Source organism: Protomyctophum parallelum (genome assembly GCF_964188405.1).
Source record: "Protomyctophum parallelum genome assembly, chromosome: 15".
Lineage (NCBI taxonomy): Eukaryota > Metazoa > Chordata > Actinopteri > Myctophiformes > Myctophidae > Protomyctophum > Protomyctophum parallelum.
The window spans coordinates 8,541,389-8,564,544 of record NC_139710.1 but is presented as its reverse complement, the minus strand read 5'-3'; positions in this window follow the sequence as shown (position 1 = coordinate 8,564,544).

Genomic DNA, 23,156 nt, shown 5'->3' with positions numbered 1-23,156 from the left:
ACCCAAAACTATTAGAATATTTTGTTGTCGTTTGATAAGATTGCAGTATTTATTAACGGTTTGCAGAATTGGTACATTTCACATGAAAGCACAACTCAATACAAAGACTGTTACTGTGGTCTGTGGAGGCACACTGATGCAGCATTACTAGCCCAAACATTTAGATTCTCGTAGAGGGTTTTTTTTCTCGAGTCTGACGAATCTCTCTACGAGAGTCTAAAACATAACCTCCCCCCCTTACCGTCGAAAGTTGAACGTTTGTGCCTCAAAGTCACTCTTAGTAAGAGTGACTTTGAGCAGCTTAGATTTTACATTTGTACAAGGTAAGAGTCTCTTACCTTGTACAAATGTAAAATCTAAGCTGCTTTTAATGTTGCCCCACTTGTTTGCGAGGTGTACGGATTCAGATTATAAGCATGTTCCGTGTTTAATCTGAATCCGTACACCTCGCAAACAAGTGGGGCAACATTAAAAGCAGCTTAGATTTTGCATTTGTACAAGGTAAGAGTGACTTTGAGGCACAAACGTTCAACTTTCGACGGTAAGGGGGGGGGGTTATGTTTTAGACTCTCGTAGAGAGATTCGTCAGAATCGGGAAAAAAAATGTTTGGGCTACAGCATTAGGCTACACTTAATTGTTTACAACAGGGTCCACCATTTTCAATTCATCAGAACATTTAGAGACTAAAACATATTTTCTATAAAAGTTTGTCCACAATTCCATTCTGTATTGACGTTGGTACCATTAGGAGAGATAACAGGCAAACGTTGATCAAAATGACAATTATTTTACATCTAATTGTGTAGACTTCTGTTCTGGTATTACATTAATGAATGCAGATATTTACTCTGATTGGTTCATTTGGTTTCATTCTATCAAGAGTTAAAGATTCAATCCAGTGTCCATTTGGTTACAAACTCATCATTCATTTAGTTGGGGACCACCTTGCTGGAAGGACCAATGGTGCACTGGCTTATCTAATTAACTGCCTGTGTGTAATTTCACTTTGATTTTCCAATTGATAAAGCAGCAACTAGTTAGTTAGAAGCATTGTTGTTTTGTGTGATGTGAAGCTTTTATTTGCTGAAGTTTTTCCAATTTGACAATTTTGACACTGTGTTTGTTTGTGTGTGTGTGTGTGTCAAAATTACTGAGTCAAAATTACTAATTGACATCACCAGCTGCTTGATTGGAAATTTGGAAGTGACTGTTAAGTCATGTTGTGTTGCACATGTTTCCTTGTGTACAACATATAGACCATGTTGAAGTAACAACACACAAGAGAACTAAAATGGTTTATAATGTGTTGACACTGTGGGGAAGCTACATTATGTGTGGGTCACCTGCCTGTCTCATATGCAGTGTTGTTGGCAATCCTGTTGATTGGGAAGGTGCCAAAGCACTGTAGATGGGTGTTCATGTTCATATCTGTATGGTGTTTTGTCTTTTTGAGTGGTGCAACCACTCCTATTTACCTTTTGCAGACCACAGCCATGTTTTTTTTCCAGAGTTTGGAAGCACTCGTTTTCAGTAAAGCAATGTCCTGCTGCCTCTTGCATTATGTGCTAATTCAAAACAGGTGGTACACGGGGCAGTTGAGTGATATCTAACGAGCACTTCCAAACTCCAGCACTTAGAAAAATAATCACCTGCAAGGACACAAAGTAACTCATAACATGTATACAGTGAATTTTTATGAAACAAACACTTTGAGGATAGAAAGAGAATAAGTCAAGCTTTCCATACAGCTGCAATGTTCGACTGTGTGTGTGTGTGTGTGTGTGTGTGTGTGTGTGTGTGTGTGTGTGTGTGTGTGTGTGTGGCCTAACAGACAGATACACACAGGCCAGGGAGGAGGGCTTGTACAGTATCACTCACTTCAGATGGGTCTGATTTTTATAATTAATTTCGGAATTAATTGGGCCTTTGAAATATAGTGGAATCAGTTTGGAAATTCCTTTGATTAAGAGTCATTTAGCCACAATTTGCAACACTTAACAATGTGATGAATCTAGAGTTGCAATGCCCTCCATTGACATCCCATTGATCCAAATTGCATTTACGATCTGTATTGAACAACGTTAAACTCATTGCAGCTGTAGTAGGGCAAGCTTGAATTATCCTCTTTCAATCTGCCATGCTTTTGTTTCCTAAAAATCTTTTGAGCTACTTTCTGTCAATAAAAAATCCGTGTTGGGATATTTTTGAGTGACACAACCACTCCTGTAGACAGCTCTGTGTGGCTGGGTCCCTGGGTCGTTATAGCATTTGTTCACCATGTGTCATTGTTGCACAGCCTAACACACAGGCCACGGAGGAGAGCTTGTACAGTACAGTACAGTACAGTACAGTACAGTACAGTACAGTACAGTACAGTACAGTACAGTACAGTACAGTACAGTACAGTACAGTACAGTACAGTACAGTACAGCAGACATATTTCGACATGGAAGCATTGATACTTTAGCTTAAACGGATAGTTCACAATGTTTTAACTTGAGCTGTATGAAATACTTGCCATTAATAGTGGTTGCAACTTTATTGATTAATTGCCCGAGTCCCGTGGTGGGAGTTCCGCTCTGGTTTTGGTGAATATTAAAGGGACACTTTTTGCAATATATGTTAATGACGATTAGAAGATTTAGAACACTTTCCTGGGGGTCTTTATGTGTGTATGTGGTTTTAGATTTGAGTCCTTCCTGGACTAAAATTCCCGTAATGCTTTGGTGCACTGCTCCTCCTTTTGGATAGAGGGAGGGCTGTCTTACTGAGCCAACATGTAGTCCAGGAAGGATGTGAGCCCAGTGTCCATGACAAACCACATATTACACACACAAAGACCCCCAGGAAAGTGTTCTAAATCTTCTAAACGTCATTAACATATGTTTTGCAAAAAGGGTGACAAGTTACACGTGTGTGTGTGTGTGTGTGTGTGACTGTGTGTGTTTGCGCACACACCTGAGTCAAAATTACTAATTGACATCACCAGCTGCTTGATTGGAAGTGACTGTTAAGTCATGTTGTGTTGCACATGTTTCCTTGTGTATAACATATAGACCATGTTTAAGTAACAACACACAAGAGAACTAAAATGGTTTATAATGTGTTAATTTATTGACACTGTGGGGAAGCTAAATTATGTGTGGGTCACCTGCCTGTCTCATATGCAGTGTTTTTGGCAATCCTGTTGATTGGGAAGGTGCCAAAGCACTGTAGAGGGGTGTTCATGTGCATATCTGTATGGTGTTTTGTCTTTTTGAGTGGTGCAACCACTCCTATTTACCTTTTGCAGACCACGGCCATGTTTTTTTTCCAGAGTTTGGAAGCACTCGTTTTCAGTAAAGCAATGTCCTGCTGCCTCTTGCATTATGTGCTAATTCAAAACAGATGGTACACAGGACAGTTGAGTGATCTCTAACGAGCACTTCCACACTCCAGCACTTAGAAAAATAATCACCTGCAAAAAGGGTGACAAGTTACACAAGTGAATTGATAAAATAATTCCCCGTTAATTTTCCTCATAGACTTTTCAAAAAGTATTTATTTAAAGATGTTTACGCTGCGGACAAAGCCAACTTGAGTTGTCACAAATCATGACAAACACAATGTTTTGGGCCGATCAAATAATTTGTAATTTCTTTCTAATTATTTGATCATCCCAAAACATTGTGTTTATTGTCATGATTTGTCACAACTCCAGTTGGCTTTGTCTGCGGTGTAAACGTCTTTAAATAAATACTTTTTGAAAAGTCTATGACGAAATGAATGCGGAATTCTTTTCCGGGTCTCTCGATGGAGCGGGACTGCGACGCTCTATAGATCTTTAACTCTTGAGAGCGTTAAATGAAACCAAATATTTGGTTTCATTTTACGCTCAAGAGTTAAATTATTGTTAAAAATCTGCATTACTTAATTTACAAGAAGTCTACACAATTAGAGAATGTAGAAGAATTGTTATTTTGATCAACATCTGCCTGCTATCTCTCCTATAATGGTACCAACATCAATACAGCATGGAATGGTGGAAAAAATCTTATCCAACGACACCAACATATTCTTTAGTTTTGGGTCTGAGAGGCTAAATGTCATCAAATGGTGGCTCAAATGGGTCTGAGAGGCTAAATGTCTTCAAATGGTGGTCTGAGAGGCTAAACGTCATCAAATGGTGGCTCAAATGGGTCTGAGAGGCTAAATGTCTTCAAATGGTGGTCCGTGGCTCAAATGGGTCTGAGAGGCTAAATGTCATCAAATGGTGGTCCGTGGCTCAAATGGGTCTGAGAGGCTAAATGTCTTCAAATGGTGGTCCGTGGCTCAAATGGGTCTGAGAGGCTAAATGTCATCAAATGGTGGTCCGTGGCTCAAATGGGTCTGAGAGGCTAAATGTCGTCAAATGGTGGTTCCGTGGCTCAAATGCCCAATAAATAATGGGCCTTGATGTGAAAAGGGTTAAACCACCGATCTTAATGTACAAACTAACATATAGTAACGAAATATTTCAAATTAACGTAGTGGAGTAAAAGTACAATATTTGCCTCTGATATGTAGTGGTAAAATTACTGGAAATTGAAATACTCCAAGTAAAATATATATTATTTTATTATGTTTTTCCTATATTACAACCGTCCAAACGTGTGTAACTATCATGCCAGAATGGTATACCCCTGCTTTAAAGGAGTAATGTCACATTTTTCTGGACGCCGAAGATATGCTCAATTTTTGTCCGAAGTAATTTCAAAGGCTTCAAAAGTAAAAGTTTGGTTTATTTTCAAGGGGCGTTAGTCCCTCCTATATTCGGCTCCAATTGACAATGAATGTTGAATTTACGTCGTGTGTCTTTTCAAATCGACATACGTTATGTCATGATGACACCCCTCACTTCACACGAGTGTTTTTTTTATACAGCTTTTGTCTCATTTCATTGACAATGAAAGGAGAAATTAGGTCAAATTTCCGCCAAATATGATGTAAATTAAACATTAATTACATAGGGACCATTGGAGACCACCATTCTTGATGATGATGTACAATGATGAGTGCCCCTCACTTCACACACAGGTGTGATTTTTTTGGTGTTAAGCAATATGTTATACTTTAACTATTGAAAAATAGCAGATCTACAAGCTCATAGTGTTGCTATAGCTATAGCTATTTTTGAAAATGTGGCACAAATCTTTTAATATATTCTCTCATTGTGAACGTTTTTAACTCAAATCTTTGCTTCTGGGGAGGTCCCTGGAACAGCATATTTTCAGATGGGGGTCGGCCGTCAATTTCATATTTTTGGGGGTCCTTGACATGTGTTTGAAAACCACTGACATAGAAACACACACAAAAAAACATGAGGATTTTCAGTAAACTGTCAGGATTTAGAAGGCATTTGTAGAATTGTCCTCGGGTCTAATCCTTTTTTTTGTTTATTTTTAAAGGAAAATGATGCCTGCTTCCCTTGTCTGGAACCCTCCTCAGAACGGCGGTGGGGGAGAGGTACAGATTTGGCTCCCTGCCTCTCCCCGGTCTTTGGACCCGGCAGACCGGTGAGTGTGTTATTACAATGTTATTTTATTACAGTGTTAAGCGAACGCTTAACACTGTAATTTTTTAAGTTTGAGTACTTCGGTCATTCCTTAAAGATGGAGTGCCGTGATTTTAACATAATAAAACATGATCATCAGGTCTTATTGTTATATAAGGAGGTATAACTTGTACAGTATTTGTTAAAATGTTGTTTTTATGTGGGCACGGCCGGCACGCCCATCAGTTCATTAAGTATGCCTGGTTTGCCTGATGGGTGGTGATCCACCTGAACTGAAGCCCACCCACAGCTGTAGTATGATAAATGTGTGATGGTGTGATGTCACTATATTAGTTTATTTCATTGGCTCGTTTGACTGTCAAGGGTTCATCCTCCCTACGTTACATCTCGGATCCAAATATTATAATTTTACCTCCACTACATTTATTTGAAAACATTAGTTACTAGCTACTTTAAAAAATATATATATTACAAAAAAAAAGTTGTTATTTGGATTATTTTTTCAGTTCCAATTGACTATGAATGGAGAATTTACGTCATGTGTGTCTGAGCAAATCGACATACGTTACGTCATGATTATATACGATGACAAGACAAGAGCACCGCTCACTTCACACGAGTGTGATTTTTATTCATACAGCTTTTGTCCCCACACGTCTCAATATTTGCAATTTGCAATATATTGACAATCAAAGGAGAACTTAGGTACAGTACAGTACAGTACAGTACAGTACAGTACAGTACAGCACCACTCACTTCAGACGGTTCTGATGTTTTTTTGTTTGTTTATTTTTAAAGGAGAATGATGCTCTTGTCTGGAACCCTCCTCAGAACAGCGTGGGGGAGAGGTACAGATTTGGCTCCCTGCCTCTCCCAGACCCTCCTCAGAACAGCGTGGGGGAGAGGTACAGATTTGGCTCCCTGCCTCTCCCAGACCCTCCTCAGAACGGCGTGGGGGAGAGGTACAGATTTGGCTCCCTGCCTCTCCCAGACCCTCCTCAGAACGGCGTGGGGGAGAGGTACAGATTTGGCTCCCTGCCTCTCCCAGACCCTCCTCAGAACGGCGTGGGGGAGAGGTACAGATTTGGCTCCCTGCCTCTCCCAGACCCTCCTCAGAACGGCGTGGGGGAGAGGTACAGATTTGGCTCCCTGCCTCTCCCAGACCCTCCTCAGAACAGCGTGGGGGAGAGGTACAGATTTGGCTCCCTGCCTCTCCCCGGCCTGTGGACCCGGCAGACCGGTGAGTTGTAATTTATTACAGTGTTACAATGATAGTACAATATTACAATGTCAATGTCATTAGCGTTACACTGTTATCGCAAGGTTACTACAATATTGTTAAAATGTTACAATGTTACAATACGTTTTTGAGGGAATTTGAGTAGGTTTTGGTCATTCGTTAAAATGTTGAGGCATTTGCACTAGTTTTTCCCCAATATTTTTTAACTTCTACTATACCGCTACATCTTGGATCCAGATATTATACTTTTACCTCCACTGCATTTATTTGAAAACATTAGTTACTATTTACTTTGCAGATATTTCTTTTAATATTTATTACAAAACATACCTGAGGACTATTATACAAATGCCTTCTAAATCCTGACAGTTTTTCCTGACAGTCCCCCCCCCCCCCCCTTGATATGAAGAGGGTTGAAAACCACTGATCTAAATGTACAAACTAGCATACAGTAACAACATTTTTCAAATTAACGTAGTGGAGTAAAAGTAGACTATTTGCCTCTAAGATGTAGTGGTAAAAGTCCTGGAAATTGAAATACTCAAAGTAAAATACATTTTTTTTTTTTTTTTTTTTTTACTGTTGTACTGTTGTGTTTTTTCCTGTAAACCATGTCCAACCGTTTGTGTAACTATCGTGCCAGAAGGAGTAATGTCACGTTTTGCTGGACGGCGAAGCTATGCCCAATTTTGGTACGAAATTATAAAAAAAAAAGTTCTTGTTTGGATTATTTCTTCAGTTCCAATTGACAATGAATGGAGAATTTACGTCACGTGTGTCTGAGCAAATCGACATACGTTATGTCATGATTATGTACGATGACAAGACAAGAGCACCGCTCACTTCACACAAGTGTGATTTTTATTCATACAGCTTTTGTCCCCACACGTCTCAATATTTGCAATTTGCAATATATTGACAATGAAAGGAGAACTTAGGTACAGTACAGTACAGTACAGCACCACTCACTTCAGACGGTTCTGTTTTGTTTGTTTGTTTATTTTTAAAGGAGAATGATGCTCTTGTCTGGAACCCTCCTCAGAACAGCGTGGGGGAGAGGTACAGATTTGGCTCCCTGCCTCTCCCAGACCCTCCTCAGAACGGCATGGGGGAGAGGTACAGATTTGGCTCCCTGCCTCTCCCAGACCCTCCTCAGAACGGCGTGGGGGAGAGGTACAGATTTGGCTCCCTGCCTCTCCCAGACCCTCCTCAGAACGGCATGGGGGAGAGGTACAGATTTGGCTCCCTGCCTCTCCCAGACCCTCCTCAGAACGGCGTGGGGGAGAGGTACAGATTTGGCGCCCTGCCTCTCCCAGACCCTCCTCAGAATGGCGTGGGGGAGAGGTACAGATTTGGCTCCCTGCCTCTCCCAGACCCTCCTCAGAACAGCGTGGGGGAGAGGTACAGATTTGGCTCCCTGCCTCCCCCCGGCCTGTGGACCCGGCAGACTGGTGAGTTGTTTGGGGGGGGGGGGCGGGGGCGTGTGTGTGTGTGCGGGGGTTTGTCTGTCTGTGTGTGCGCGCATGTGTTTGCCGTGTGTGTGTTGAATCTGTTTTTGATTGGCCCGACGCGACGTGTAATCTACGAGCATGTTGAATTTGGGGCCCGACGTTGACAACATTAAATCTACGAGCTGAACGACGCTGGATCTACGTCAGTTATAGTGTAGTTCTCCCCGGGGTATGGGTTGAATCTGGGATAATCGGGCATAATGGGCAGGCGGGTTGTGCAGGAACTGGGTGGTGCAGGAACCGGGTCGTACCCAGCGGTCCCTCGTGCGACCCCCGTCCATTGTGCTCTGATACCCGGCCTCCCGTACCAAGGTCTTTAGTCTAGTTTCTCTCTTCTCTAGTTTCAGGTTTCAGGTTTTCAGGTTTCATCTCTTCACATCTCTTCAAAGTACCAACTGTTGAATATCTTGTTTCCTTCCCAAGGTTGTTTCCTTCCCGCCAGGTTGGCCAAATGTTTTCCCTATCTTGTACTTTCCTTCCCGCCAGGTTGGCCAAATGTTGTCGTTTCTGTTTGATTAACCTCTTTTCGTAGTACTTTTCAGGTGGCAAACGTTAACCTCTTTTCGTAGTACTTTTCAGGTGGCAAACGTTGAATTTGTGTCACTCTTCTAGTGACCCAAATTAACATATGAATTAGTGCAGCTCTGTACCGTATTACCCTACATAGCTATTAGAGACAATCTACGCATTTCATTTCCCATCATTCATTGGAGTCCCATCATGGCAAGGTAACTATATTACCTATATTATATTGATTAGGGGCATCTGCTAAATGCCTAAATTGTACATGGTTGATGAAATAATATTAAATATATACACAGCAAGGTGTGTGTATTTTTATTATTTTATCAACAATTTGCAATTTAGGCATTTAACAGATGCTCTTAATCCAGCCAATTTACAGTAAGCAAGAACAACAACTTGCTAATAATGAGCATTTTTCTTTTGTTTTGTTCTCTTTCTCTAGCCTATAGGTTGACGCTATATATTAAGTGACAGATCACATACTACTTCAACAGAAGATGATGCTACAGTTGTATTAAATAGAAATTTCACGAAATACCTTTCGTTTATGGGTAGGTTTCCTTCAAAACCTAGCTGCAGAACATTATTTTATGTGCTCCCAGGACAGAAAAGTCTAGACTTTTGCTGTCCTGGGCTCTTAGGGGTGACGTAGGAAGCTACGCCCACGCCGTATAAAGCGGACGTGGCTACGTCATCCCTCATTCGGAACTTTTCTTCTGCTATAGAGAACAGAAGGGCGTTCCACGAAAGGTATTTCGTTCAATGTATTTATACAACCGTGGTTACTAAAGTAACCTTTAACGTTGTATTAAATAGAAATTTCACGAAATACCTTTCATTTCTGGGACTTTATGAACTCCCTTGACCTGAACTTCCAGTTCGTAAGTCTTTTGGGAGGGACTCGGACCCTTTTGTTTCCAGAACCTAGTCCTTGTGGAGAACAGGAGGCAGCGCTATGCTGCCCTGATTTTCTACTGAGCCGCTGCCCCCAGCTAGCGAAGGCGCTGCCACATCTAGGTTATAGTATGTGGAGAAAGTCGAGGGTGTAGACCAGCTTGCTGCTGTGCAGACTTCCTGAATAGAGACACCCTTGTAGAGTGCCCAGGAAGCTGCCACGCCTCTCGTGGAGTGGGCCCTCAGGGCTTGAGGGGAATCCACGCCTTGGCTAGTGTAGGCCAGACGGATGGCTTCCACTATCCAGTTGGAGATAGTGACCTTCGTGACAGGCTTTCCTTTGGTCCTGGCACCCCAGGACACGAAGAGTTGGCTTCCTTGTCTGAAGGGAGCCAGTCTATCCACGTATATGCGTAAGGCTCTGACTGGGCAGAGGCAGTTAAGCCTCATGTCATGAGGCGAACGGCGGGGGGTGGAATGCCTGTAGGTTCACTGGCACACACACAGAGCTTTTTTGGGAATGAAGGCGGGTTTGCTTTTAGGGTGACCTTGGTCGAACCATCATTGAACCTCATGCAGTCTGGAGAGATCGAGAGCGCATGTTAGGTCGCTGACCCTTTTTGCCGTCGTGAGGGCGATCAGGAGAGCCACCTTCAAGGTTAGGAGCTTGAGGCTCACGGTTTGTAGTGGTTCAAAAGGTGCTGTAGCCAGAGCCTTTAGAACCAGGGACAAATCCCACGAGGGAACAAGGGATCTGCATGTCCTATGTTCCCTGTGTACACCCTTCATGAACTGTTTTACCAGCGGGTGCTTCCACACCGTCTGGTTAACAAGGCCCGGGTGGCAGGCGGAAATTGCTGCCAGGTGGACCTTGACTGAGGAGAGGCCTAGACCGTTGTCTAGGAGCTCCTGTAGAAATGTCAGGACGTCGATCACTGAGGCCTGGTAGGGGACAACTTGGTCTGGTCTTCGTGACGCTCGAAAACGCGCCAGGCTGTGTCGTAACGGTCCCTTGTTGACTGGCTTTCTGAATCGTTTCGATGACGATCGGAGGTAGGCCCACGGAGGTCAACATCACCCTTTGACGGGCCAGACGTCTAGGTCCTGGGGGTGAGGGTGAAAGATCTCCCCTCTCGCTTGGGAGAGGAGATCCGATCGAAGAGGAATTTTCCACGGCTGGTCGTAGAGGAGAGGGGTTATTTCCGACCTCCAGACCCCCAGGACGGGGCTATTAGGAGCACCGTCAGACTCTGAGTCCTCACACTGTCCAGAGTGGGGCTGATGAGGGATAGCGGCGTAAAGGCCTAGAGAAGGGTTTTGGGCCATCGGTGTGACAGAGCGTCTAGCCCCGATGTTGAAGATCCCGTGACTGCGAAGAAGAGGGGACACTTCGTGTTCTCCTCTGTGGCAAAGAGATCCACCCTGGATTTCCCAAACCTGCTCCAGACCTGGGACGTTGCATGAGGATGTAGCGACCAGTCTGCATAGAGAGATTTAGTTAAGTGTTATGCCTATGAAGTCTATTGACTGCGTCGGCATGAGCATGCTCTTCTCGTGGTTTATTAAAAACCGAGCGAGGCGAGAGTGGCTGAGCACGTGATGTGTGTGCAACAGTGCTTCTCGCGGAGAGTTTGCAAGTAGGATCCAGTCGTCCACATATGTTGCGAGACGGATTCCTTGCTGTCGCAGGGGAGCAATAGCTGCCGCGGTGCATTTTATGAAAACTCTCGCACTCAGAGACATTCCGAAGGGAAGGACTGTGTATTCGTACACTTTTCCTTTGAACCCATTGCGCAGAAATCTTCTGTGCGGGTGGTAAATCGGAATGTGGAAGTATGCATCTTGCAGGTCTATTGACGTAAACCAATCCCCCTCGCGGATTAGGCGCAGGAGGAGTGGTGGTGTCAACATTTTGAATCGCAAATGACGGTTCAATGCTGAACCGTCACTTGAAAAAGCTGCGACTCGAAGTGTACTCTCTTACACGGCCCGCCTGAGCCAAGAGAGAATGGACGCAACACTGCAGTGCGTGGCATCATTCAAAAGGGGACGCTCGATTCCCTTTCATGCATGCCTCCGAATGGCAGGGTTAATGGCCTTGGCGGTCTATCTAATCCGCCTAGCAAGACTACATATGAGACCTTTCCAACAATGGATAGGCTCTCTACATGTACCAATGCACCGTCCCCACCAGAAGGTAACAGTGACGTCACAATGCATACTAGCCCTTCAATGGTGGTCAGACAGAAAAACCCTCTCAGAGGGCGTCCCCATGGGAAAGCCTCTGATCAGGAAAGTCGTCACCACAGATGCCAGCAGGACAGGCTGGGGAGCCACGCTGGAAGGATTCACAGCCAGAGGTTTATGGTTGGGGCCACTACGTGCCCTTCACATAAATTACTTGGAGCTTATGGCGGTCTTCCTCCCTGAGACACTTCGAGCAGCGCATCCGGGGTTGCCACGTCCTAGTCAGGACAGACAACACCACGGCCATGTGCTACATCAACAGACAAGGCGGACTCAGGTCCCCTCGTCTTCATCAACTGGCTCGGAAACTAATCCTGTGGTGCAACACACGCCTTCTCTCCATAGTAGCGTGTCATGTCCCAGGTCTTCTGAACACAGGGGCAGACCTGCTGTCCAGAGGATCTCTCCGCTACGCAGACTGGTCGCTACATCCTCATGCAGCGTCCCAGGCCTGGAGCAGGTTTGGGAAACCCAGGGTGGATCTCTTTGCCACAGAGGAGAACACGAAGTGTCCCCTCTTCTTCGCAATCACGGGACTATCAACATCGGGGCTAGACGCTCTGTCACACCGATGGCCCAAAACCCTTCTCTACGCCTTTACCCCGCTATCCCTCATCAGCCCCACTCTGGACAGAGTGAGGACTCAGGGTCTGACGGTGCTCCTAATAGCCCCGTCCTGGGGGTCTGGAGGTCGGAAATAACCCCTCTCCTCTACGACCAGCCGTGGAAAATTCCTCTTCGAGCGGATCTCCTCTCCTCTCTTTCACCCTCACCCCCAGGACCTAGACGTCTGGCCCGTCAAAGGGTGATGTTGACCTCCGTGGGCCTACCTCCGATCGTCATCGAAACGATTCAGAAAGCCAGTCAACAAGGGACCGTTACGACACAGCCTGGCGCGTTTTCGAGCGTCGCGAAGACCAGATCAAGTTGTCCCCTACCAGGCCTCAGTGATCGACGTCCTGACATTTCTACAGGAGCTCCTAGACAACGGTCTAGGCCTCTCCTCAGTCAAGGTCCACCTGGCAGCAATTTCCGCCTGCCACCCGGGCCTTGTTAACCAGACGGTGTGGAAGCACCCGCTGGTAAAACAGTTCATGAAGGGTGTACACAGGGACCATAGGACATGCAGATCCCTTGTTCCCTCGTGGGATTTGTCCCTGGTTCTAAAGGCTCTGGCTACAGCACCTTTTGAACCACTACAAACCGTGAGCCTCAAGCTCCTAACCTTGAAGGTGGCTCTCCTGATCGCCCTCACGACGGCAAAAAGGGTCAGCGACCTAACATGCGCTCTCGATCTCTCCAGACTGCATGAGGTTCAATGATGGTTCGACCAAGTTCACCCTAAAAGCAAACCCGCCTTCATTCCCAAAAATGCTCTGTGTGTGTGCCAGTGAACCTACAGGCATTCCACCCCCCGCCGTTCGCCTCCTGACATGAGGCTTAACTGCCTCTGCCCAGTCAGAGCCTTACGCATATACGTGGATAGACTGGCTCCCTTCAGACAAGGAAGCCAACTCTTCGTGTCCTGGGGTGCCAGGACCAAAGGAAAGCCTGTCACGAAGGTCACTATCTCCAACTGGATAGTGGAAGCCATCCGTCTGGCCTACACTAGCCAAGGCGTGGATTCCCCTCAAGCCCTGAGGGCCCACTCCACGAGAGGCGTGGCAGCTTCCTGGGCACTCTACAAGGGTGTCTCTATTCAGGAAGTCTGCACAGCAGCAAGCTGGTCTACACCCTCGACTTTCTCCACATACTATAACCTAGATGTGGCAGCGCCTTCGCTAGCTGGGGGCAGCGGCTCAGTAGAAAATCAGGGCAGCATAGCGCTGCCTCCTGTTCTCCACAAGGACTAGGTTCTGGAAACAAAAGGGTCCGAGTCCCTCCCAAAAGACTTACGAACTGGAAGTTCAGGTCACGGGAGTTCATAAAGTCCCATAAACGAAAGGTATTTCGTGAAATGTCTATTTAATACAACGTTAAAGGTTACTTTAGTAACCACGGTTGTATAAATACATTGAACGAAATACCTTTCGTGGAACGCCCTTCTGTTCTCTATAGCAGAATAAAAGTTCCGAATGAGGGATGACGTAGCCACGTCCGCTTTATACGGCGTGGGCGTAGCTTCCTACGTCACCCCTAAGAGCCCAGGACAGCAAAAGTCTAGAATTTTCTGTCCTGGGAGCACATAAAATAATGTTCTGCATCTAGGTTTTGAAGGAAACCTACCCATAAACGAAAGGTATTTCGTGAAACTTCTATTTAATACAACTGTAGCATCATCTTCTGTTGAAGTAGTATGTGATCTGTCACTTAATATATAGCGTCAACCTATAGGCTAGAGAAAGAGAACAAAACAAAAGAAAAATGCTCATTATTAGCAAGTTGTTGTTCTTGCTTACTGTAAATTGGCTGGATTAAGGGCAATGTTAAAGGTATGCGTTTCATGTTGATTGTAATATTATCATTATGCTTCATATTGACTTTAATATTGTGTTCTGTTCTGTGTTCTGTCCCCTCCCCCCCACCCCCTCCCCCCCACTCTCGGCCTGCACCTTGTCGTGGTGAGTGGGCTTTAAACCAAGACAGGCCATTCATACCCATTACCTCATTTACTGCCACAGTGAATGCATAAATGTGGCCAAATTTTCTTGACATATTGGTTGTTCAGTTTGACCCACCAGTTTTAGAGATATGGCTTATAGAGTAATGTCTTGCAGAGTTGAGAAAGCAGGCTTGAAAGGTTCACTTCTGTGTTCTCAAACTTTACACCTAGCTACATGTTTAAGCATTTATTTTGTATTTATTTACATGTAGATTTCAGCTCTGACACTTATTTCATACATGCTCCAGTTTGTGAAGAGTGTCCGTGCTATTAACTCATTTTGGATAAAAAATGATCTTTTCTCCTCTGGTGAAAAGCTGGAGGTTGTGCGATGGCAGGCTCTCAGTCAAATCTGGTCACAAATAATCCACCCCTTCCCCTTGATGTTTTGTTTTTCCTTTCTTTTCTAGTAGTCACAGAATGTTTGTCTCAATTACGACCGTTTAGATAAACAGAGGTTTACTCTGTTCCGCGATATGCTGTGAATGCTGGACAACATAACGACATGCGACACATAATGTACAGTACAGTACGGTTCACCTTTAACAACATGCGACACATAATGTACAGTACAGTATGGCTCACCTATAACGACATGCGACACATAATGTACAGTACAGTACGGCTCACCTATAACGACATGCGACACATAATGTACAGTACAGTACGGCTCACCTATAACGACATGCGACACATAATGTACAGTACAGTACGGCTCACCTATAATGACATGCGACACATAATGTACAGTACAGTACAGCTCACCTTTAACGACATGCGACACATAATGTACAGTACAGTATGGCTCACCTATAACGACATGCGACACATAATGTACAGTACAGTACGGCTCACCTATAACGACATGCGACACATAATGTACAGTACAGTACGGCTCACCTATAACGACATGCGACACATAATGTACAGTACAGTACGGCTCACCTATAACGACATGCGACACATAATGTACAGTACAGTAAGGCTCACCTATAACAACATGCGACACATAATGTACAGTACAGTACGGCTCACCTATAACGACATGCGACACATAATGTACAGTACAGTACGGCTCACCTATAATGACATGCGACACATAATGTACAGTACAGTACAGCTCACCTATAACGACATGCGATACATAATGTACAGTACAGTACGGCTCACCTATAACGACATGCGACACATAATGTACAGTACAGTACACCTATAACGACATGCGACACATAATGTACAGTACAGTACGGTTCACCTATAACGACATGCGACACATAATGTACAGTACAGTACGGTTCACCTATAACGACATGCGACACATAATGTACAGTACAGTACGGCTCACCTATAACGACATGCGACACATAATGTACAGTACAGTACGGCTCACCTATAACGACATGCGACACATAATGTACAGTACAGTATGGCTCACCTATAACGACATGCGACACATAATGTACAGTACAGTACGGCTCACCTATAATGACATGCGACACATAATGTACAGTACTGTAGATCACATAATCACCACCTGTCTCCTTTTACTGTCGATCACATAATCACCACCTGTCCCTTTTTACTGTTACTGTAGAAAACCCCACCACTCTCCGGCTGAGAGTGGGGTGGAACCGGAGCTGATCACCTCATTCCTCCTCTAGTGGTGGGTGGGGCTATACTGAATACTAGTTGGGCACACCTGTGGCTGGCCTATAAAGGCTTTAAACCAAGACAGGCCATTCATACCCATTACCTCATTTACTGCCACAGTGAATGAATAAATGTGGCCAAATTTTCGTGACATATTGGTTGTTCAGTTTGACCCACCAGTTTTAGAGATATGGCTTATAGAGTAATGTCTTGCAGAGTTGAGAAAGCAGGCTTGAAAGGTTCACTTCTGGGTTTCTCAAACTTTACACCTAGCTACATGTTTAAGCATTTATTTTGTATTTATTTACATGTAGATTTCAGCTCTGACACTTATTTCATACATGCTCCAGTTTGTGAAGAGTACAGTACGGCTCACCTATAACAACATGTGACACATAATGTACAGTACAGTACGGCTCACCTATAACGACATGCGACACATAATGTACTGTACAGTACGGCTCACCTATAACGACATGCGACACATAATGTACAGTACAGTATGGCTCACCTATAACGACATGCGACACATAATGTACAGTACGGTTCACCTATAACGACATGTGACACATAATGTACAGTACGGTTCACCTTTAACGACATGCGACACATAATGTACAGTACAGTACGGCTCACCTTTAACGACATGCGACACATAATGTACAGTACAGTACGGTTCGCCTATAACGACATGCGACACATGATGTACAGTACAGTACGGTTCACCTTTAACGACATGCGACACATAATGTACAGTACAGTACGGCTCACCTTTAACGACATGCGACACATAATGTACAGTACGGTTCACCTATAACGACATGCGACACATAATGTACAGTACAGTACGGCTCACCTATAACGACATGCGACCAGGGGGGCAGTCAGCCAGATATTTCGTGAAGCCTCATTTGAAATCGGTAGTTCATATAATGGCCTGTTGTGGCGCTGGACCGGACCCAAAAAGCCCCATAGCTCCATAGAGGCCCATGTATTTTGGCCCAACTTCACCTAGACTGTATTACCTTAATAAACATGGTCATGAATACTTTCTTCTTCCAGTCACTAGTTTAAAGTCTCATTTCTAATGTCATAATATTCTTTTTGGAAAATGATGGTCCCATTAATTAAAAAAATGACCATAAAGAAAAAAAAACATCGCGTATGTTCTGAGGGGCGTGGCTACCATTACAGTCTATGATCGGGATTCCCCTCCCACTCGAGTCAAAATAAAAACCAACAGAGAAGAAGGGGGGGAAGTCCCGCCTCGTTGTCTGGGCAGCCAATGACCAGCTGGTATACAAAACGGAGCCAGCCAATGGCCAGCTGGTACCAAAGATGGCGACTTACATCAGGAATTAGCATATTATTACAGGCTTCATTTTACGTTCATGTTAGACCCGGGGAACGCTTTGTCCATATTTTTTACAGTCTATGCATGCGACACATAATGTACAGTACAGTACGGCTCACCTATAACATGTGACACATAATGTACAGTACAGTACGGCTCACCTATAACGACATGTGACACATAATGTACAGTACAGTACGGTTCACCTATAACAACATGTGACACATAATGTACAGTACAGTACGGCTCACCTATAACGACATGCGACACATGATGTACAGTACAGTACACCTATAATGACATGCGACACATAATGTACAGTACAGTACGGCTCACCTATAACGACATGCGACACATAATGTACAGTACAGTACGGTTCACCTATAACGACATGCGACACATGATGTACAGTACAGTACACCTATAATGACATGCGACACATAATGTACAGTACAGTACGGCTCACCTATAACGACATGCGACACATGATGTACAGTACAGTACGGCTCACCTATAATTACATGCGACACATAATGTACAGTACAGGACAGCTCACCTATAACGACATGCGACACATAATGTACAGTAGAGTACGGCTCACCTATAACGACATGCGACACATAATGTACAGTACAGGACAGCTCACCTATAACGACATGCGACACATAATGTACAGTAGAGTACGGCTCACCTATAACGACATGCGACACATAATGTACAGTACGGTTCACCTATAACGACATGCGACACATGATGTACAGTACAGTACGGTTCACCTATAACGACATGCGACACATAATGTACAGTACAGTACGGTTCACCTATAACGACATGCGACACATAATGTACAGTACAGTACGGCTGGGGTGCTGGGGGCCATGGCTGCTGTTGGGGAGCTGGGGGCCATGTCTGCTGGGGGGCTGGGGCCCATGGTCGCTGCTGCGCCGATGGTGGAGCTGGGGAGGGGGACTCGGGTACATCTCTGATGGCAGGGTGATCCGTGCTTGAAGGACCATGAAAGAATTGTATACTGTACGAAGGGGTTTGCTGGTTGTAGGCTATATCACCCTTACACCAGTGTGCCTATTAGAGCACCATGCAGGACCATAGTCGGCTTGTGGTTTCACATATATTTATTGAGGGTGACATGGAGTGATTATGATTGAATTATATTAACGCATCAAGGTGGACAGAATCAGGTTTCTACCTCTTCTCCCATTCAACATTTCTATACCAAATGAGACCAAATGTTTTCTCTGAGGGTTACACCTGGGCCTTTATCACCCTGGGCAAGACCTAAGCTGAAAAGACTATCAGCGGATGTTGCGGGATTTTAGCCGAAGTGAAATCGTTGATGCTTTACAAATCAGTTTACATTCTCCGCGAATGAAACAAGTGTTGTGATTGGTCTGGAAAATATCGTATCCGGGGGAAATACATTTGACGGCTGTTCCGGAGGATACAACCGCCGATAGCTTCTCTGCCTTAGGTTGTGACCAGGCTTTTCTTTTCGCAGATAAGTAAGCCTGGGACCGAGGCTAGGCCTTTATAGGCCACAGGTGTGCCCAACTAGTATTCAGTATAGCCCCACCCACCACTAGAGGAGGAATGAGGTGATCAGCTCCGGTTCCACCCCACTCTCAGCCGGAGAGTGGTGGGGTTTTCTACAGTTACTGTCGATCACATAATCACCACCTGTCTCCTTTTACTGTCGATCACATAATCACCACCTGTCTCCTTTTACTGTCTATCACATAATCACCATCTGTCTCCTTTTACTGTCTATCACATAATCACCACCTGTCTCCTTTTACTGTATCACATAATCACCACCTGTCTCCTTTTACTGTATCACATAATCACCACCTGTCTCCTTTTACTGTCGATCACATGATCACCACCTGTCTCCTTTTACTGTTACTGTCGATCACATGATCACCACCTGTCTCCTTTTACTGTTACTGTTGATCACATAATCACCACCTGTCTCCTTTTACTGTTACTGTCGATCACATAATCACCACCTGTCTCCTTTTACTGTTACTGTCGATCACATAATCACCACCTGTCTCCTTTTACTGTTACTGTCGATCACATAATCACCACCTGTCTCCTTTTACTGTTACTGTCGATCAGTGCTGTTCTGTGCTGTGTTCTGCTACCCCCCCCCAATCCCCCCCAACCCCTCCCCCTGTTTGTACAAGCTCCAAGTGTGTTATGAGCTTGCAGATCTTCCATGTTTGGTGCGCGGCGTGCCAGCGCAACTCACCATGTAACACACCGCCACCACAAAGTCCTCAACTCACCATGTAACACACCGCCACCACAAAGTCCTCAACTCACCATGTAACACACCGCCACCACAAAGTCCTCAACTCACCATGTAACACACCGCCACCACAAAGTCCTCAACTCACCATGTAACACAGTTGAGGCATTCAATTGTATTTGGTTACAGATACTTTTTGTGAAAATAGCCCTACAAGCTCACAGCGCCTCGTTGCGTTCTTGTGGTCTTGTAGATTTTCACACTTTTTTTGCATCATTCTTTGGTAATATTTTACAATTTGACCCCATGTTGGATTCTTGTTATATTGTTGATTACTTTTGATGCCGTAACGGTTTTATTTGTTTTCATTAGAGGAATTAAAAGTCCTTACATTGTAACTTTAGTGTCTTCCAATGTAAAACTTGACTGACTTTCCTTAATTAAAATTCAAGTCAAAATAGGACCCTGGCCAGACTGAGTAGGGAACAGTAATCAGTCTGGATTCCAGGCTAGATGTGTATTATGACTAATACTACCACTGTATAGCTATATCAGGGGTGGGCAACTGGTGGCCCGGGGGCCACGTGCGTCCCCCACCTTCACTTAATGTGGCCCGCATGTTAATATCAGAATACTGATATAGTATTGATTTCAGCTGCTGTTACAATTCCAAACCCGCTTTAATTACTTCATGACTAGTTACAATGTTGTTGTCTTTTTGTGTCCAATGTAGTTATATTAACAGTTCATACAGTTAACATAACTATAACTAAATGCATTTGAAATTCAATAAAAAGGTTACTTTTCAGGATTCCAATTCAAAAATGGCAAAAACTTATTCAGGTTTTCAATTCAAATATAGCAAAAATTGCTGATCTACTGTGGCCCCTCTGGAGTGAGTGTGGAACTATAGTGGCCCTCTGGAGTGAGTGTGGAACTATAGTGGCCCTTTGGAGTGAGTGTGGAACTATAGTGGCCCTCTGGAGTGAGTGTGGAAATATAGTGGCCCTCTGGAGTCAGTGTGGAACTATAGTGGCCCTCTGGAGTGAGTGTGGAACTATAGTGGCCCTCTGGAGTGAGTGTGGAAATATAGTGGCCCTCTGGAGTGAGTGTGGAACTATAGTGGACCTCTGGAGTGAGTCTGGAACTATAGTGGACCTCTGGAGTGAGTGTGGAACTATAGTGGACCTCTGGAGTGAGTGTGGAACTATAGTGGACCTATGGAGTGAGTGTGGAACTATAGTGGACCTCTGGAGTGAGTGTGGAACTATAGTGGACCTCTGGAGTGAGTGTGAAACTATAGTGGACCTCTGGAGTGAGTGTGAAACTATAGTGGACCTCTGGAGTGAGTGTGAAACTATAGTGGACCTCTGGAGTGAGTGTGGAACTATAGTGGACCTCTGGAGTGAGTGTGGAACTATAGTGGACCTCTGGAGTGAGTGTGGAACTATAGTGGACCTCTGGAGTGAGTGTGGAACTATAGTGGACCTCTGGAGTGAGTGTGGAACTATAGTGGACCTCTGGAGTGAGTGTGGAACTATAGTGGACCTCTGGAGTGAGTGTGGAACTATAGTGGACCTCTGGAGTGAGTGTGGAACTATAGTGCCCCTCTGGAGTGAGTGTGGAACTATAGTGCCCCTCTGGAGTGAGTGTGGAACTATAGTGGCCCTCTGGAGTGAGTGTCGAACTATAGTGGCCCTCTCCATGGTCCAAGTTTCCCAGTATAGCTGTATGGCTATACTATTCAGTATAGCTATACCAGGGGTGGGCAACTTTGACGATGGAGAGGGCCACTATATTTCCACATTCATTCCAGAGGGCCACATTGCATATTACTGTCGTAGCAAAAATAGCCGATCTACAAGCTCAAATTTGAATTTAAATCCTGATTCTTTTCATTTTTGAATTGGAATCCTGAAATGTAACCTTTTTATTTAATGCATTTAGTTATAGTCATTTAGTTATAGTCACTTTACAAACTAAATCCAAACACACAAAAAGACAATAACATTTAAATACTACTAAGCTACTAATATAGACTGAATGAGTAATTAAAGCATGTTTGGAATTATAGCAGCTGAAATCAATAACATATATCAGTATTACAATATTAACTTGAGGGCCACATTAAAGGACAACTTTAGTTTTTTTCAACCAAGGTTCATGTTTTAGGTTATTAGAGAAAGTAAAAGATGAGTGTTCATTTCTTCTCATTTGCTGCTTTCTTTCGTTTTAGGGATTTTAGCTGTTTTTGACAGGGGGGCAGGGGCATTCGAGCATGGGGCTAAATATGTATTTTTTTACAAAATCTTATGGTGATTTATCTTTGTATTATTTACTATAGTCCTAATAAACTTCAGGAAATTACATCTGGCCACAGAAGATCACAGGATCTACTGAATGTGAAGGTAGCCTACTGGGGGAAGGCTTATACTGTGTGTATAGGCTCAATATGTCAGTTTGTCACATTCAGTAGATCCTGTGATCTTTTGTGGCCAGATGTAATTTCTTGGGGTTTATTAGGACTATAGTAAATAATAAATAAATAAATAGCCATAATAGTTTGTAAAAATAAATACATATTTAGCCCCATGCTCGAATGCCCCCGCCCCCTGTCAAAAACTGCTAAAATCCCCAAAACAAAAGAAAGCAGTAAATGAAAGAAAATTAACACTCACCTTTTAGTTTCTCTAATAACAACCTAAAACATGAACCTTGGTTGAAAAAAACTAAAGTTGTCCTTTAAGTGAAGGCGGATGCATGTGCCGCATGTGGCCCCATGTATGAGCTATACAGTATCCCTCCCAGTTGTCTCACAGCATGGAACATCTCCCACCACTATCGCTCCCAGTTCTCCCGGTTGTCTCACAGCATGGAACATCTCCCACCACTATCGCTCCCAGTTCTCCCGGTTGTCTCACAGCATGGAACATCTCCCACCACTATCGCTCCCAGTTCTCCCGGTTGTCTCACAGCATGGAACATCTCCCACCACTATCGCTCCCAGTTCTCCCGGTTGTCTCACAGCATGGAACATCTCCCACCACTGTATCGCTCCCAGTTCTCCCGGTTGTCTCACAGCATGGGACATCTCCCACCACTGTATCGCTCCCAGTTCTCCCGGTTGTCTCACAGCATGGGACATCTCCCACCACTGTATCGCTCCCAGTTCTCCCGGTTGTCTCACAGCATGGGACATCTCCCACCACTGTATCGCTCCCAGTTCTCCCGGTTGTCTCACAGCATGGGACATCTCCCACCACTGTATCGCTCCCAGCTTGTGTTGTTTTTGGCAGCACATTTCTATTAGTTTTAGTCAGTCTTTTTGAA